General features: G+C 42.1%; 1 protein-coding gene across 1 annotated transcript in view; it reads left to right on the top strand.

Annotated features, from left to right (window-relative positions):
* The window catches only part of FSTL4 (follistatin like 4), a 485,177-nt gene that overhangs the window by 162,530 nt on the left and 307,698 nt on the right, over window positions 1-14,949 (top strand). The gene's annotated exons all lie outside the window — the stretch shown is intronic.

The following is a 14,949-nucleotide window of genomic DNA, read 5'->3' as shown; positions in this document are numbered from 1 at the left end:
CAGATCCAGACTAACACGGCTATCCCTCTGATTCTTTATATCTAGTTCATTTTTTGCTATGCTTTGCTTTGTATATGAAAACAGAGTTTATAGATTTCATTCTCATGTTTTGAACGTGCAGATAAATCCAAATCCCCCTTTAGAAAATCATGCTGGCTGCAAGAATGCCACATACTTAAAGTGTGTCTTTCCTAGTAGGCAATTTGAGACAGGAAATCCACTGTGGGGCAGTAATAAGGTGTCTTGCCCTATAACAGTGTTTCTCAAACTGGGGTTGCTGCTTGTGTAGGGAAAGCCCCTGGTGGGCCGGGCCGGTTTGTTTACCTGCCCTGTCCGCAGGTCCGGCCGATCGCGGCTCCCACTGGCTGCGGTTCGCCGCTGCAGGCCAATGGGAGTTGCTGGAAGTGGCGGCCAGCACGTCCCTCGGCCCGCGCCGCTTCCAGCAGCTCCCATTGGCCTGGAGCAGCGAACCGCGGCCAGTGGGAGCCGCAATCGGCTGGACCTGCGGATGCGGCAGGTAAACAAGCCGGCCTGGCCCGCCAGGGGCTTTCCCTACACAAGCAGCGACCCGACTTTGAGAAACACTGCCCTATAGGCTGGAGAAGCCTGGGTCCACACTCTGACCCTAACTAAAGAATGAGCCCTCCCCATAGGGGCCGACTCCGTGGGTGCTCCAGGGCTGGAGTACCCACAGAAAAAAACCACCAGTAGCCAAGCTCCCCCTCCAGCACCTCCCACCTGCCGGCGGCCCCGCCATTAAACTCCTCCCCCCCCCAGTGCCTCCCACCTGCCACAGATCAGCTGTTCAGCGACGTGCTGGAGGCACTGGGAGGGATGGGTAGGAGCAGGGATGCGGTGTGCTCGGGGGAGGGGCAGAAAAAGGTGGGGAAGAGAGGGGATGGAGTGGGGGCGGGAAGAAGGGGGTGGGGCATTGGGGGAAGGGGTTGAGTGGGGGTGGGGCCGGGGCAGGAAGAGGTGGGGCGGAGTGGGGACTTGGGAAAAGGGGTGGAGTGGGGGCAGGGCCTGGGACTGAGGAAAATTGGAAGCTGGCGCCTGTGGCCCCACCTGAGAAGGATCAGGTGTGATTTCCCTATCAAGAGCAGCTGGAAACTGCAGTGAAAGGGGGACACAGAGACTGTTAGGACTGAGCAGGCTCCGGTAGAGCCCTAGGATTTGGGACTAAGACTCCCACTAGAAAGGGCTGGGAGTAGCCTGCCAACGCAGTTGAGACTCTGAGCAAGCAGGAGAACAAGTATAAAATCTCTCCAGGCAGGCAGGCAGGCAGGCCTGAGAGGGACCCAGAGCAAGTAGCGGAAAAACTTCAGAGCTCTCCAGGCAAAGAGGCCTAGGAGTAGAAAGAGAAACCTTTGTTTGTTGGACTTTAATTTAAGACTTTGAGTTTTATTTTGAGTTTACTTTCTGTGAATAAACCCAGACACCAAGATAGGGTGGCCACTCATGCATTCCTGGAATGCCGGACATTCTAGTACTTCCAGCAATGGTGTGGTTCTGCCCCTGCTGGCGTGATCCCACGCCTGCCAGCGTGACCTCAGACGTGTGGTACGTGCAAGGTCACACTACACGGGGGTGCCATTTTAATAGTATTCTGCTCTGCCCCCACTAGTGTGACCTTAAGGGCTTGTCTACACTACCGCGGTAGTTCGACGGCTGGCAATCGAACTTCCGGGTTCGATTTATCGCGTCTGGTGTGGACGCGATAATTCGAACCAGGAAGTGCTCGCCGTCGACTGCGGTACTCCACGTCAGCGAGAGGAGTACCGCGGAGTCGACGGGGGAGCCTGCCTGCCGTGTGTGGACCGCGTCTGAACCGCGGTAAATTCGAACTAAGGTATGTCGACTTCAGCTACGTTATTCACGTAGCTGAAGTTGCGTACCTTAGATCGAATTGGGGTGTTAGTGTAGACCAGGCCTTAGTGTGAGGTCACACCAGTGGGGGTACAGTAGCGCATTCTTCAAAATGACGTCCCCCATCCAATACTGTATCAGACAAACCATGTCCAGTTTTGTCTGAGTACTGGACAGGGGAGAAACTCCAGAAAAGCAGGATTGTCCGGTTTAATACCCTAAACAGGGGTATTTTGACCATAGAAAAAGTGCATAATGTCTGTATAAGGGGCCCTGAGGAGGAAGAAAGAGTCAGGGTGCTGCAGAGTGACCTCTGGCCAGAAGAGGACGCTCAGGAAGTGACTGACCTGTTTTACACGGGCATTTTGCTGTAAGCAGGATAGGTATGATTCTCAAACAGTCATGTGCCAGCCATCCCACATAGATTGCTGTAACTCCTTCACTACTGTCAGAATATGCCTGGGCAGCAGAACAAGATATGCTAGATATTTCAAGCCAGAATGGAGAAGCAGGTTTCTCTTATCTATGTGGTTTATCATTTAGCATAAAATAGCAGCTAATTCTAGTTTTGGTCCACATTAAATGGATTCCAGTACCCACTATGCATTGGATAAGCAATGAAGGGTCTAAAAATTATTCCAATACTGTCTGAATATTTGCAACTTCCACTGATGGCAACTTTAGAGCTTTAGAGGAATGATCCCTTAGCTACAACAAAATCATACACTAACTCACCAATGAGACAGAGTCAGACATTATTACACTTCCGTGGGGTGGTAATTAAGAAACGAACAATCGAGTGCCAGAAAAATGACCATTTCCAGTGCTGTAATGTACTTCCAGGTATCACATCAAAATGAATAGAGGGAGATAGGTCACCAAATCCATTAATTGACTCTCGATGCTAAGTGTGTGCTGTATATTTTAGAGGGACCTGAAGAAGCAACATGGGCCTAGGGTGACCAAATGTCCCAATTTTATAGGGACAGTCCCAATTTTTGAGTCTTTTTCTTATATAGGATCCTATTACCCCCCACCCCAGTCCTGATTTTTCACACTTGCTGTCTGGTCACCCTACATGGGCCACATGCTAAAACATTTCCCAATCACCGCTGTAGAATTCTTCAGGCAAACCACAAGGAACATAGCATAAACATGTAAAATAATGTAATAATTAAAAAAAAAAAAAACCTTTCACTTGTAAAGATGAGAAACCCAATTACTTCTTAATTGAAGTGTTTACTGTACTTTGAAAGACTTCAAATGGCAATACACACAGTGCAGTAATGTGCCATTATTGGAACACTCTCTTTTTAAGTGCTTCAGTCTGGAATTGCATCAGGCAATATTTCAAGATAGAAATTCAAGAGAGAGTGATTTGATTTACATTAAGAGCATCAAAAGTTAAAAGTAAATAAATGTTATGGGCTTTTTATCTTAGTGGCAGAGAGAGCACAATATTTAGATTTCTAGCTAGAAAATGTTTTGTTTTGTTTTGTTTGTTTTGTTCTTTTTTGCTGTGGGGTTGGGGGGCAAGGACAAAGAAAGAAAGAAGGAAAGTCTCCATGGAAGAGAGAACACAGTAACTGAGCCTAACAAACAATGGTAACTGGTTTGCAGTCTGGCCTGCAACTGACGGGGAAAATCCTCAGTGGTACATAGAAAACAGAATGGCATCTCCCTCCAGATGCATAGCTACATACAGCACCCTCCTGTCATCCATTAAGTTTAGGCCTCTGGGAGATGTGTGTTTAGTGTATTCAGGAAAGCATTTGACACCTGCTTTTTCTCCAGTGCATTCTTCTGTGCACTGATTCGAAATATGACAACTCAGGCAACTTGTTGCCCACTTCTGTCCTGCAGCTTATTGAAGAAACTCTGATCTGATCAGTCCAGTTTGGCTCTTCTGGTTTGCTGATATCATTTGTGATGATGTGACCCTATTGTGTTTTGTGGGCAGGGCCTTTCTCCCTGCTGATGGCAAGATGGCTGAGATGATACGTTCCTGAATTGCTTTGCCTTGTCTTTGTCGATTCAAACCCCAAAAGTGACATTCACAGCTTCTTCCAGGGTCAGCTCCTCGGTATGAACAGTGCTCAACACCTTCTCGTTACCCATAATGAATTGTGGGTAGAAATGCTACCACACAGCAATGTACCTGATTGTGCTTGACTAACTTCAATAGGAGTACAGGTTGTAGAATCAAGCCCTCACTTAGATGTTTGCAATTCATTGCGGAGAAAAATTTTACCTGGAAAACCCGAGGCCACAGCTTTAAAAGCTTTTATAAGAAACAAAAATCATTCTCGTTCAGTAATTCCCAAGTACCTTCAGCTTACAGAAATATGAAACTGGTGTGTGTGTCTGTGTTTATAAAATATGTAAATGAATGTAAATTGATGTTGGTATATCAGTGGGCTCACCACTGTGCCTGCCCATACAAGCGTTTTAAGTGTAAATGTAACGTTGAAAGTTAGAATTTGTGATGTTAGCTAATTGTACTCCAATATCACTTCGAGACCTCCTCTATATTTCAGTACAAAATTGACCTTGCCTACAGTTGGAAAGGCTTGAATCGGTGTACAAACATCTGTGATCAAAAAATCTCTTTGAAAACACAAAAGTCCATGCCAGGGGAATAAAAACAGACTGCCAGCAATATGTCAGGAAACAAAATTAGCAGCTCAGGCTAAAAGCGTAGTCAAAACCTGGTTTTCTGAGTAGTGCACACCAGGTCATTCCCATGGACTGTTTTGAGCAGCTGACCATTTTGTCATTTAGAAAGATTACTTCTGCATTTGTTCAGCAAACGCCCAGCAGGTACAGTTTCCAAATTGTGAGACCTTCCATCAGTAACCGAGAATTAATTTTAGTAGCATGTAAGGGAAAGATTAGCTATACTAAATTTGTTGTTTGTTCCATGTCTGAAAGCTAAATTGCCTGGCCACAATTGCAATAGATCAGGCAAATAACTATGCAGTTGAATGCAACTATAGCACCTTTCTCAAACTATATATCTATATAGCTAATCTATATATATATATATTTGAATTTATTTTAAAATACTGATTTCCAAGGGTTTGCTAGTTTACATTACGTTAAATCTTCAGTATCAGAGTAGAGCTAATAAAGTGATATTTGACAAAGCTCAGTAATGAAAGACGATCTCACTGAGTTCCATTTCAAACTTGGCAGAATAAATGTGAAACTACATTGGGCCTCTTTTTCCAATACTTCCTATGCCATCTGGAGTATCACACCAAATTGAATTCAGCGCCAGAGAACAGATGAGAAATATGTTTTAAATCACCAACCTCCAATATCTTTCTTTTTCCTAACTAAGGTTCTGAATCAGAAAAGTACTTAAGCATGTGCCTGACTTCAAGCAGGTGAGTTCAAATTAATGGAATAACTGACACACTTAAAGTCATGCCTCAGTACCTTTCTGAATCAGGACCTAATGTTCTATCATTCTGTATAGCAATAAAACAGAATAGTCATTTCCCAAGTTCTTTGAAACCTACGAAAGGGAAGAAATTCTAGGAAAGTCCCTGTTTCAAATCACCTTGAGAATGAAAAACATTCGTTCCACTATACATCCCAAGGCATGTGATATATGTATTAAGGATGGACAAGCTGGCTCAGATAAAATAAGAACCACTCAAACTTTGGCACAAAACATGAATCAGATTGAACCAGAACTTTTTATGAGGTTGACAAAACTCATCCTTTACCCTTCGCTATTTCAGCTGTGGTACCAATCTTTGGGCAGATCTTCAGCTGATGTAAATTGTCATAGCGCCATTGCTTTAGTGCAGCTATGACCGTTTTTAACAACTGAAGATCTGTCCCAAGACCGACTCAACACTGGTAATATTATAGCATCAAGCAAACATTACTTGAAATGTCTGTAGCATATCATATGTACAGACCCATTGGCTCCTCAATCCTTCACCGCTTGAAATACAACCACTGGCAAGATTCAATATATTTTAGTAAGAGAGGGAACTAAAAACATTGCTGATGGACTCCAGCAAGGTCCAAGGTCCAAATATGGTTTATTACAGGTAGTTCTGTGCATTTATAAGCCAACAAGCTTCACATGGAAAGTCCTGTTCAGAAGCAGATGATCATGAATAGAAAATGGGGAAAACTAAACTACAGTAATTCTGCACTATGTGGAGATTTAAGCAGGGGTAACAAAAAAAGAAAAATTATTCAGTAGGTTTCAGAAGAATATGGGGATAGTAATGGTATTGGTGAGAGAAAATGGATGTGCAAGGGGTAAAGGAGGCAATATCAACAAGCCTAAAGTAACTCCTGGAAATAGAACCAGATAGAACCATTTCAGCACCAACATTATTAATATTCAGGCACCAACAATTCCAGATGTTATTCTAATGTTTCCTTTCCTGCCCTGTTATATGTACACTTCATAACATAAGAACGGCCATACTGGGTGAGACCAATGGTCTATCTAGCCCAGTATCCTGTCTTCTGACAGTGGCCAATGCCAGGTGCCCCAGAGGGAATGAATAGAATGGGTAATCATCAATTGGTCCATCGTCGCCCATTCCCAGCTTCTGGCAAACAGAGGCTAGAGACACCATCCCTGCCCATCCTGACTAATAGCCACTGATGTACCTATCCTCCATGAACTTCCTTCTATACAAGGAGAGCACTCCTTTTTTCTTACATTTCCTAAAGCACTAAACACCTGTAGTGCAGAGGGAATGGGGAAACCTGCTCAGTGACAAATATAGACAGCTTTCATGTTGGATTAAATAGGGAGTAACCAGGAGAACATAATTTAGAAGGTTCAGCAGACTTTGAATTTACGTAGCCCTCTGAGGTGGGATTCCCAGTCTTGCAGCTGTGTTGATTCAAGTCCAGTAGGTGTTAAGTGGATGTTATCTTACTCTTCTTCTATGTTCCCAATAATATGTTCTGTAGTAAAGGATGTACACCCAATGGGCTACATTTTTTCCACGTCACGTGCACCTAGTTCCCATTGAAACTAACGACACTTACACACATGCATCGTGAGAACATATTCCTATCCATTCAATACATTAAATGCTTTGCCAATCAAATGCTTTTCCACATTGCTGTAAAAATGTCAAGAAAGTTGAAGAACATTTGCCCTTAAACCTTTGTTGGACAAATGTTGGACAAAACTAGCAACATTCTTTCAAATATTCAGTAAAGGAAGGGATATTCTCTAGAAATGAGCTTTTCCTTGGTATGGGAAGCCTGTGAAAAGATATGAGTATGCACACCCCTGCACTCATTTCTTCAAACCCCTTGGAAAACCCAAGGGGTTTTACTTCTTCGGTCACTGTAAAATTCCACAAACAGATTTCAGGTAATATTTACTAATTTAATTAAGGCCTGCAAAAATAACCTTGTGTGTGCTAAACCAGTGCTCTGACAGGTAGCGCTCTACATAACAATATCTTGATCTATGAAATGGATGCTGTAGAAAATCTTAATAGCTTAATGAACCCCAGGAGACACAGAGAGATCACTTTAAAAAGAAAACTGAGAAGATTAAAAGATAGAGCTGAGCATCAAAGATTAATCTGATTAGACCATGATAAAGGATACTGGAAACTGAAGGAGGGAAACTGAATACATGGAATACATTTTAGAACTGAGGGAGGCTCAGAGGCAAGGAGATTTAGAAATTCTTTAAAGATAAGAAGGTCTGACATTTGAGAATAGTTGATTAAAACCCATTCTGCACAAATGCTAATTTTTATTGGGTGCTCAGTGTAAAAATCCATGGAGTAAATTGAAATTCTAAATACTGGGGAATACTAAAAGACTCAATGCTGCCAATTCAATTAAGTGGCTACAGGAAAAATAAAAAGATACAACTTCCATCAGAGTTCATTTCAGCTCCTGACTATCTGTTGTATGATTTAACGAACATTTTTTGCTAGTGTGCATTCAGAGGAATGATTCCTATAGGAGGTGTCAAAAAGTCAGAGGAATACTATTTAAAATCAGCACACAGCGGGAGCCTTAAAGTGTGATGTGCTGATAAAATCCTTTGCAATTACTAGGTTGCTTTTTTGCATTTTGTTTTGAAGCTGTATTCTAGTTTGAGGTCTATTAAGTACTTGGTTATCTGCCTGAATATTTCCTCTTTAAAAAATGAAACTTCACCGAAGCACATTAAAACTTGACACATTCAACTAATGAGTGATCGGTAGATGTGGACTACCTGATAGCAATTCAAAACTCGCTTTTAGTAGACACTTTTCTTGCTAAAAGGCTGAGGGAGTGTGGGGAATTTCAATCTAAAATTGAATGGTTTGTTAAAAGTATAGCTATTATGGTGGTTGCATACTGATAGCACAGGAGGAATCTAGGATCACAGTAGGAATGCAGTGTTCTAACACAATGCATTGCAGCTGAATGCACAGCTGAAATTAGGGGATGAACTCATCTGAAGACCCAGGCATCAGGAATCAATTGAGATGAGTATGCAATTTACAGTAACACAGCTGCAGACAGTGGATACTGGTTGACTGGCTACTTTATATGAATTAGCACATCTACATGGAAACTATCGTTATCATCTCACTGTGTGGTCTATTCAGCTGTAAAGCATGCCTATACATTCCGTTAACACTAATTGAGTGAGCATCAATCATAAATTAAAGAAAAAAGGAAAGATTGCCAGGTAAGAGTGAACACATGGCTTTTACTAATAATCCTTTCATTTTATAGTGTATTTTCCAAAGTGATTTATAAAGATTAATGAAGTCAGCCTCACAATAGTACTCAGTAGCAGGGAAATAGTAATCCTCATTTTACAGATCTGGAAACTGAGGGCTGGTCTACACTACACAATTAGGTCGACATAAGGCAGCTTATGTCAACCTAATTATGTCAGTGTCTACACTACAGCTTTCCTCCCACTGATGTAAGTGCCCTACTACACCCACATAATAACCACCTCCACGAGAGGCATAAGGCTTATGTCTGTGTAGTTAGGGCGACACAGTGTCTGTGTAGACACTGCGTTACTTACATCAGCTGTCTTGTCAATTTCACAGCAGGAGCTGGGAGCCGGGGCAAGAAGTCAGGGTGGCTTTGGACCCTGCTGGGAGCTGGGGCGAGAAGCCCGAGGGGAGATGGGCATTCTCAACCCTTGGTGCAAGGACTGCTGGAGGAAGTGCTACTTTCTCGGGGGGGGGGGAGGTGGGAGGGGAAGAGGCAGGGCTATGCTCCTTCCTCCCCTTCCAGACATCAGTGGGTGGAGCTGGTGCAATAGAAGCCCATGCTGTGTCCTGTAGCAGGGATTGGGTGTCCTGTGCTCCCACTAGCACTGTGCCTGAGTTAGTCACCATGCCTCCTCGAGTTCCCACTGGGACAATTCATTTTACATCTCCTACTAGGCAGATCTACAGCCCCAGTCTAGCTCTAAATGACTTACTTAATGAGGTCTCAAGAGTTCTGTGACAGGTAGGGTACAGAACCTAGGAGTGATGTACTGATCCCATGAGAGTTAATGACAAAAATTGACTTCAGTGGAGTCAGGACTTCACCCCATGTTTTCAGACTCCTAGTCCTGTGCTTCAGCCACAAGGCCACCCTTCTCCTTTAGAGAGAAAAGGAGAAGAATAAAGGGGAGAGAGTGACACCCAGCTATGGAGAGTTATAGGACAAAACAGAGAGTGGGGCAAAATTGGAGGGACTACGTGAAGGGGCAGATAAAAGGTGGGTGTGAGTTCAGAGAAGTGGATTTTGAAAAACAATTTAACTGCTGTACATTCACTCACATAACAGGACTGGCAAACCCCCACAATTCTGCCACTGGGGGGATGTCGAGAGATATGTGAATATTGCAAAATCCACAATTTATGGGTTCCGGGATTTTCTAATAATTTTGCTGAAGGGAAAACATGATGATAAAAATGTGGAAATGAGGAAAAAGGGAATATATCATTGTTATGATCTTTCATCTTGGAGTTCTCTTCAGATGCAGAAGATACTCTTTACAAAGAAGAATGACAAATTTACTAGTTTACAGTTCTATAAAATGTAACATTTCAAGTAGAGAGACTATCATGACAGCCAATCCAAACTAAATGTTGAAAATAGGCTCTTCCCTTTGAGTTGGGCTTATTTTAATTGAAAACATCCTGCTGAGCTAAACAAAGATTCAACTTGCCATCTTATTTTTCATAATAACTGTAATCATGTATTCAGGACCTTAGTTGCTAAATTTATTTATTTGTGTGTGTATTTATTCTTTCTTTCATTTCTTCTGCCACCCAAATGGTTTAGTTTATCAGATTTAGTGAAGGCAGCTGTTGTTTGGGAATAATGATAGAAATTTTATTTTTAAAAAATATGATTACATAGAAAAATAATTGAGAGGCATCGACGGAGCTTTGTCTCTTTGGGAAAGAAAATGCCATCCCTGCTCAGATTGACCTGTCTCTTTCTTCAGAGAGCTATGATAAAGGTATTGCAAAGCACAGAGAAATAAACGTCACTGCATCCAGAATATATCCAAGCTCAAAGAACAGTTTCACTTACAAACAGCATTACCCACTTCTAACACACATGCTCGTCAAATACATTATATGCTTGTGGTAGGAGCAAGGATTATAGTCCCGATGCTGCATTGAGCGCTCTACAGACAGACCCATGCACCAACATGGAACCCTGCTATGGTTAGCAGGATCATTGCAAGCCCTATATTACCCCACTGCAAAGCACTTTACACTGATGATTGGCATCGGTGTGTGTATATATGCATGTACGTATGCATTTATTTGCATTGTGTTAGTGCCTCTGAGTTCCAGTTATGGACCAGGACCCCATAGTGCTAGGTTCTCTTTCAACACAAAACAAAAAGTTGGTCCATGCCCCAAAGACTTTACAATCTGGCTGCACTGATACAAATAGACAGAGGGTTGGGTTCTATTCCAGTCAGCTACCGACTTGCTTTGTGACCTTGAAAAGCCAGTTGGCTCATTCCTCAGTTGCCTCAGATTCCTCATCTGTAGGATGGGTATAACAGCACTCTCATCTACCTCACTTTGCAAGGCTGTTGTACAGGTTTTGAGAGTCTCAAGTGAAAGTTGCAATATGAACTTGAGGCATTTATTGTAAATTCTTCTAATAAATCTAGAGTGAGACAAATATAACAAAACATTTTAGTGGATATTTGATTTTATTTTTATATGAAGGCACTTCAGCTGTTTAGTTTGCTATTCATGAATATTTTAGTAAATGAGTTTACAGGCAGGAATGTTGCTGAAACAGCCAATTTTAAGAAAATGTTGCCGAATACTTGCAGAAAACTAGATTCAGATTTGTAGTCTTAAATACTTGCTGGGAAACCTGAGTCTCAGTTCTTCTGGGAGAAGACACATGCTATGTGACCTGTCAAAACCGCTCACATTTTGAATATTTTATACTCACACCTAACTGCTCATGAACAAACTACAGGTCAATCTGAGCAGGGATGGCATTTTCTTTCCCAGTTAGCTTCATGTGTATAATTTAGTGACTAATTCTGAATAACCAATAAATCTGCTAACTCAGCATTTGTGGAGAATGTGTAAGCAGAAAAAAAAAATCACCAAATAAATTATTCATTACAATTCAAATTATTTGCTTTGCTCTGTATAGATCATAAGGAATCATATAATAAAGAGGGTGTGATAGCTAGTATTTTCTTTTGGCTTCCAGATTCATATTAAGGGCTATTCCCTAGAAAACCCTTATTTATGTCTGTCCATTTTTTATTCTCTGACACTAAATTTCATGGCTGTAAGTTAACTCTTTCCTGCTTTGAAACTATTTAACTCACAAGGCCTTAGTGTTCTGCTTTTTAAATCTAGCTGCAATTAATGAATCTGTCTCCTATATAAATGTCCTGATAGGCTGGAGGAGAGGAACTGAGGAATGTCTATTGTGTTCAGTAAGAGATTAGTGTTATGGTTTCCATCTTGGCCGATACACCAGGGATTGACCTGGGGACCTCCAGAGCTAAAATCATGTGCTGCTACAGGTTGAGCTAAAGAATCAATTCACTCTAGTTTTCATTGCAGCAAACTCATATCCTCTGTGGACTGGGCAGAGATGGTGACCCGTAAAATGCACTCACCAGTGAGTTACATTTACATAAGAAAACCTTCATTTATTTGATAGAGTGATGCTTTCTTCCAGATGGTCATAAAACACTCTGAAAATAGAGATGGTACTTTTAATATGGTAAATATGCTCTAAAAATAGCTTAGAGCAAGCATTTTAAAAATAGTGCAAGGTATCTTGGACACCCAGTTAACCGAGGGACTCCCTGTGCCGGGGAATTGAGTGCAGCCTCTTTGTATGAAAGGTTTTAAAAGTGTATTTGAATGTGTGAAGCATGTGGCTGTGGTTCAGTTCTGTGGGTTACTGGGCAGACAGTGAGAGTTTCAGATCCTAGTGCAGGCAATAGGGTACAGTTATCCCTTCAAGGAGAGGTACTTCAAAAGGGTGCTTTTTGATCAACTCTGTCCTACTGGGCATTGCAGATCTGCAGTGGAGGATTCAGTTGTGTCACTCCCCACTCCTGGGCTAGTACTGTAGGTGACTATAAAAGAAGAGAGAGGAAAAGCATGAAATACTGCGTAAAACCTCAAATACATGTATATCCTATAAAGGGAGGTAGGGATACTATTGCAACTACTGAATGTTATCTAAAAGCAGCTTTGCTAAAATAAGAACTGCCAGAAGTATATTTTCTTAGAAATTATTATTATCGTTATGTATTATGGTAGTGCCTCAAGGGCCCATTGTGCTGGGCACTGTCTAAACATATGTAAGAGACAGCCTCTGCCCTGTACAGTTTTCAGAGTACCACAGACTCACAAAATGCATTAAATGGTGAAACTTACTTGGAATGGGCCCGTTTGTAGTACCAGTAGCCTAGACATAAAGCAAAGAGTTTTCAATGCACATTTCCATGGAAAATAGATGACTGACCAAACTTTACAAAAGCACCTAAGGGATTTAGAAGCCTAATTATTTTTTTCAACCATCTCTTAGGAGCATAGATTTCACATTTTCCTTGGTGACTAGGTCAGAAGGTCATAAACTCTCAGTGATGGCCTACCACAGGGACCAGTCCCAATACTGAACCTTTTCAACATTTATACCAGCAACCTTCCCAGAACCTCATCTCAGAAATGTGTCTATGCTAATAATGTTGCACTAAACAGGCACAGGATTTACCTGTCATAGAACAAATCCTAACCACGGACTTTAAACAATGGAAGAATATTTCTTATATTGTCAGCTAAAAGCAAACCACACCAAGACTGTCATGTCATCATTCCATCTAAATAATCAAATGACTAGGGTGGAACTGCATGTGGACTTCTGTGATCAGTAGATAAGACACAATCCCAGCCCAAAACATTAGACCGAAGCCCACATAGCACTAGCACCTGGAAAAATAGTCATGATAAAATAAAGTTGTGTGTCAATCTCGTCTAGAAACTGACTAGGACAACCTGGAGAGCTGATACACAAATTCTATGGACCTCTTCACTGGCACTTTTCTGCTCACTTGTTTGGACACATAGCTCCCACACATCACTTGTCAACTCGCAACTTAACATTGCCATGTGGATCATTACAGGCATAGCAAAATTAGCGCCACAGCCATGGCTTCCTGTACTGATATACATCCACCACCACCCCCAAATCTGCCATGACATGAGAATCCCCCACACACACACTTCTCAGCTGACTTTGGCACACACTCCGCACAGTTTGCACACCATGGACCTATTTGTGTAATAATAAACAAAACATTTGTTTAATAGAAAACACAGATTCAAAGATGAAATAATAAGAGAAGCAAACACATACAAGGCCTGGTCTACCCTGGGGGGGGGGGGGGGATCGACCTAAGATACGCAACTTCAGCTACGAGAATAGCGTAGCTGAAGTCGACGTATCTTAGGTTGACTTACCTCGCGTCCTCACAGCGTGGGGTCGACTGCCGCCGCTCCCCCATCGACTCCGCTTCCGCCTCTTGCCGCGGTGGAGTACAGGAGTCGACGGCAGAGCAATTGAGGATCGATTTATCGCATCTACAGTAGACGCGATAAATCGATCCCTGATTGATCAATCACTACCCGCCGATCCGACGGGTGGTGTAAACGTACCGCAAGTCACATAGAAAATACACACAAAGATGCAACCTCAGGCTTTACACTTCTATATTAGATAAACATCCCTTTTCTAATACAAGTTACCTATTGCCTTTGAATATTTTCCCTGCATACCCCTAACTGTAGGGTGGATCCATGGTTTCACAGACAGCTTCCCACTTAGAGGCCGTCCCTCAGTTTCTGAATGAAAACTTCAGTTTCAAGTCTCCTTTTTAAAAGGCTTTTCTCCTTTCTTTTCCTCCCTCTCCTGGATTGTGACTCATAGTTATTCAGAGTGGGGGAAATTCCCAGTTGTCTCAGTGTCTTTTCATTAACTCTAATTAACCCATCATTTGTCTTTTCTTGGGTTGTACAATGGATCATGACTTGAGTCAGGTTTTTCATAAGCACCTGGCTTTGGAGGTGCCTCTCCATTTGATGGCTCACCTCCCTGCTGAGAGGTGGAGCCAAAGTTTATGAGCACAGTTCTATCTATACAGAAATCCACAAATCCATAACCATAGCCTGTGTACATATCTCATAATGATTATCAAATTTAGAACATTATAAGCTTTCCCAATAGACCTTACTCTATACATTTTATGGTACAATCTCTTGATTTTTAACTGCTTAGTGGGGGGGGGGGAGGGGTTAAACTTTCTGTTCTCCCTCCCCATCCCCCTCATGCCCCATCTGGACCAGGATTGTCACCGTTGCTTATGAAAATTTTGCCCTGCAGCAAATATCTTTCTTTGTTTTGGCAACAAAATGTAAAGAAGTCACTTAAATGAATGAAAAACAGTTCTTTTCTAAATGATCATTTCTTTAAGTTTTGAGTAAGTTTGGTAAATTTTAGAACTCCTGAAAGTGAGGGTCTGATAGCTCCAGCTAAAGCAAAACACAGCGCAGACAA

Source organism: Terrapene carolina, unplaced genomic scaffold, assembly GCF_002925995.2.
Source record: "Terrapene carolina triunguis isolate 2854851 unplaced genomic scaffold, T_m_triunguis-2.0 Scaffold629, whole genome shotgun sequence".
Taxonomy (NCBI): domain Eukaryota; kingdom Metazoa; phylum Chordata; order Testudines; family Emydidae; genus Terrapene; species Terrapene triunguis.
Note: the sequence above shows the minus strand (reverse complement) of the source record. Positions and strands in the feature narration are given on the sequence as shown.